Raw genomic sequence first — 4,708 nt, 5'->3', positions numbered from 1 at the left:
GAGCATAGTTGGGGTGAATGCCAGCTCCTCTGTTGGGATTACGTAGACCCTGAAATGGTTTTATTTGATGCTATTTTCTCTCTCACAGAAATATGAGGATGGAGGAGACTCTGCTTTGCAACCTCATTCATCCCCTGAGCTACCAAGAGTGGCTTGGGGTCTGGGTCTCAGGACAAACAGATCTGGAAGAGGCTGGGGATGCTGGGTGCAGACTGTAAAAGGGATGGAGCTGCCAAAGCAGGTCGCAGCCAGACTGGAAGCTCGCTGAGTTTGATCACAAGTTTGCAAGAGTTTGGACTTGGCTCCATAGGCAATGGGGAGCCATGGAAGGTTTTTGAGTAGGAGATCTATTTCGAGAAAATAATTGGCTGACACATGTAAATAGGCTAGTTAGGAAGCTTTGCCATCACCCAGGGGTAAAAAAGGCCATGGCCGAGGGGGTGGGACATTTTGACAAAGGCTTATAATCCGACTCACCGTGTCATGGGTGAGGTCTGCGGGATCCAGAGACATCTTGGCCACCCCTCTGGTGGAGTCCTTCCCAGTCAAGGCATTGTAGGGGGCTCCCCGTCCATAAAACTCTGTAGTGAGAAGAAGGAGGAGGATGTGAGTGTGGGTGTGCATGCAGAGCACCTAGGAGACTGTGCATGGCAGGGAGAGGGAGGACCCAGCCCGATCCCCAAAAAGCCTCCAGGCCTGAGAGAGGGAAAGCGGTGAAGACATGAGGTCCAATGAGCCAACCCAGCCACCAGTTTGGGTCCCACTAATTCAAAATACGGAGTAAGTTGCACATGCTGGGCTGAGAGGTGATTTTTTTAAAAAATACAGAATGAAAATAATCTCTTTAAAATATTTGAAATGCAAACAAGAAAAATATTCAGTCTTCTTAAAAGTTGGGGGAAACCAAGTCTATTTCCGTTCAACACCCTTTGTTTGATATCAGATAAACAATGAACATTACAATACTACCTCCATGATAGCATCTGTAGTTACCAGTAGGGAAACTATGAAATGGCATTAAAATAGTCTATAATGTTCTATGATCCCAACTCTTTGCTAAGTGATACTTTTCCTTTCCCTGCTTCTACTTGGGTAAATCATTGATTCAGTAGCCAACGGGGAGCCATGGAAGGCTTTTGCAGGAGTGTGACCTTATTAGAATAATGAAGTACAATACTGACAACGATTAACTCCCTCGGGGGAAAAGGACTTGCCCAGCAATCCCTCCCTCTCCTCACCTGTCCAGTGGCTGCCAAGCTCCCCAGAAATAAGGATTCATAAAGCCAATCCACTTACCCTTTCCAGAAGTGACATCGAACACCACTCCCTTCACCGCCATGTAGATGGGCTGATCTTCCTAGAAAGTGGGAAAGAAACTGTGAGGAGGCGAAGAGCCCAACTCTTCCAGCTCAAGGTAGTAAACCCTCCTCCCACCGTGGGCTGTGCAGAGAGCAGAGGGTGAAGTCGGGAAGCAGCCTCCCCTCAGCAGGTCTTCGGGGAGCTCGCCCAGACCTGCAGAACGTCGTGTCCGCTCATGAAAACTTGGAAAAGTTACAAAGTATCACCCTAAGCCCATGGCAATAGTTTTCTTTTTAAAAAAAATCAAATGGTGAAGCAACTCTATGCAGAAAAAATTCAAAAGAATATTAAATGATGAATTATTTAATTCATCCCGAATTTTCTTTCAGATCGCCAATATACATCCATGGATGTAATCAGTGTAAATGATCTATTTTATATTTTGCTTCTTAGAGGTAACATTACTTCATATAAATGTTTCTATGTATTGAAATAACCAAAATGGCTGTCATTCAACAGCTGTATTTTGTATTAGTGATACTGTGTACCTGTTTGCTTAGTTATTCTTCTTCTATTTTGGATATTTAGGTTGTTTCCAGTTCCTTAGAACTATAAATGGCAGCATTATGAATATCTTTCTAGAAGTTACTTTCTAATTTGATGAGTTAGGTCCTTAAGGCCTATTTTAATATGTGGAATTCTTGGGCCAACATATATGAAAAATGTAATCAATTTATATTTTTTACGTTTGTCCTTCAAAATAGAATTTACAGCGCTAGAAAAATACAAGTAACGCTGTTTCCCCAGTTATAACAATGGGTATTATCTTCTTTTTTTTGCGGTGTTTGTGGTTATACAGTGTTACCTTAATTTCCTCCCAACAGAGTAACACAAGAGCAGGCGGCATGGATTTTCTAACTTCCATCAAATCAGGCTCAGGTTGAGGTGACCGGCACAGTTCTAGGACACCCCAGACCTGGTCTTTCCTTTGTCTCAGCCCCATTGGTGATACAGGGACACCAGCCAAGTGGCTCACAGGCCGGGGTGAGGGTGGGAGTCACTGCTTGTGTAAAAGCATTTCAATATCTCCAAGAATATGCTGCTTGGCCTTCTCTGAGGCTGGCCTTGAGCTTCTTGCCCTCATGGAGCTTAAGGTCAAGTGTTTTCATGACCACATTTAACAGATAGAGGACCTGGGGCTCAGAGACATGAAGCAACTAGGCCAGAGAAGCATATCTCGCTGTCACATAACTTCTTAGGCCTCAGTCTGTCTGTTACTTGGGGATAATGCCCACCGACCTCGCAGGCAGGTTGACGCCGACGGAACAGTGTACGTGAGCACACGGCAGGCAGCAGGCGCAGCCTAGAAGCCCAGTGAATGGCTGGTTTTTATTATTCCTGGATCGGCCCCTACAGATAGTCCCCGGAACGTCTGTTATCTTGGTGGACATTTGCTGCACCTCATCTCATTTTACACGGCACAACTTAACCGGCCGGGAGATGGCATTTTCCTCTGGGCTGATTTCCTGCTTTCTCGTCACTGTGATTATTTGTTCCTCAACTTCAATGTTTATCAAGTTATGTATTTATATCCATTTAAAAAATATGACAGTGACAATTTTACCCACGGAATGTTGTCACGTTTTCCATTCTGTTGCTTTTTCTTTGATATTTATTACTTTTCTGTGTGCAAAGAGCCACATAAACCTGATGTTCAAATTCATAAGCTATAAAAACATGTTTCTTATCAGTAACACACTCCATTTCTTCAACAGTTAAATATTTATCTCCTCGCGAAACTACATCGAAGGTGTGAGTACTAAGAGGAGCCATAGCGACGAGGGGAGAAAGGGACACTGAACACCTATCACATGGGCATTCTGGGGGGAATGGCCTGTCAGTGTAATGCCAAGTGCGTGCTGGTGGCCAAGTTCTTATCGTGTGGAGATGGCTGTCCCGAGAGATGGCAACCGAGAAGACAGAGGGTGGGTGGAAGCCTTGGGGACATAGACGCAGACTCCAGAATAGAAATGTCCACCGAGACACAATACAGACACCCGTGCCCAGCACCAGCTTCGCACATGGTCCCCCATCCCCTCATCCACCTGGAAGGACAGACACATCAGGTGTCCTTTTTATCTCACGGCAGGTCAGAAATAACAGCAGGAGGCCTGTCTTTCCCCAAGAGACCAAAAGAGGAGCCACCGTGGTACTGTGGTCCTAGCACAAGTTTCCAAGTCGAACAGGGCAGGGTTTTTGAGCTACCACTTATAAGCTGTGTTGCCTTGGGCAAATTACTTAACTTCTCTGTGCCTCACCTTTCTCCTCTGTAATCTCTCTTAACCAAGGCAAGAGATATAAAGCACGTAGCAGTTTAAGGAAATAAATGTTAGTTTCCGTTTTCTTTCTCTAAGTTTTGACAGTTATAAAATCAAAGAAGAATCAGGTAACCAAGTGGAAGGAGATTTTCCTAAAGGAAAAATAGGAAAAAATGTAATTCCCAAGTGACCAATAAGGACTCCAGTTAAAACTGGATGGGGCCTTGAAGATAATCTATCAAACACCTTCATTTTGCAGGTGTGGCTCTCCAGGTCCACGAAAATTACGAAACTTGCCCAGAATCACAGAGCAAATTAGAAGGAGGACGGGTTCCAGAACCTGGAGCCTTGGAACCGAAGGCTCAGTCCACTCTCTGGCCGGCTCCATCAGAGGGCACACAGCACAAAGGACAGCACACTTGCTGGCGAGCAGGACAGGGTGAGTGTATAACAGGAAATTCATCCGAAAGACCCAAGACCACAAGGAAAGACACAGGGAGCGGGTGAGGGGGACCCGATGAAAGGGGATCAGGGACCCACCTGCATAAACGAGGCCAGGTTTTCATCTTTCCTCTTGGGCTTGCTTACCATCTGGCCTTCCGCTCTGCCTGTGGTCAGGCAGGGCCAGTAGAGAGTGCCATGTGTGCTACCGTGACAAGGGGACACAAGAGCAGCAGGGCAGAGGGAGGGCTTCTTCCAGCATCCGGGAGGGAGACCTGGAGCCTGGGGCCGGCAGGAAGGCGGGGCCCAGCAGCCAGCTCGATCGCACCCTCAGACCCCGCACCAGGGCCTTGGGCAGAGCACAGACGCTCTCAGTGGTGACTCTCCTTAGGAAAGGAGACTGCTGGGGATGTTCCCAGAACTAAGTGGGCCTCCAAGGGTCTAAGGCCATATTTTTCTAATTGCAGTTGGCATTGGTAACCTACTAGTGGGTCATGAGATCAATTTAGTGAGTTACCAACAGGTTTAGAACAAATAGAAATAGAAAAAAATGTTTAAAACAGAACAGAAAGTAGAAAACATCAGAGCGCATCACACGTGGTAAGAATAAGCACCGTTTTGGTGAACTTCATGGAACTTGCATTTCAGTG

The 4,708-nt window shown here is 46.0% G+C and overlaps 1 long non-coding RNA gene across 1 annotated transcript in view; it reads left to right on the top strand.

Moving 5' to 3' along the window:
• Window positions 1-4,708, top strand: part of LOC111742636 — a 108,345-nt gene extending 103,637 nt beyond the window's left edge. The window contains exon 4 of the long non-coding RNA XR_002781403.1: window positions 3,877-4,708. This is a non-coding gene — a long non-coding RNA (uncharacterized LOC111742636). The remainder of the gene's footprint in view (window positions 1-3,876) is intronic.

This window comes from Pteropus vampyrus, unplaced genomic scaffold (assembly GCF_000151845.1).
Source record: "Pteropus vampyrus isolate Shadow unplaced genomic scaffold, Pvam_2.0 Scaffold98, whole genome shotgun sequence".
Taxonomy (NCBI): Eukaryota; Metazoa; Chordata; class Mammalia; order Chiroptera; family Pteropodidae; genus Pteropus; species Pteropus vampyrus.
The sequence above is the reverse complement of the archived record's forward strand: the minus strand, read 5'-3'. Positions and strand labels throughout refer to the sequence as shown.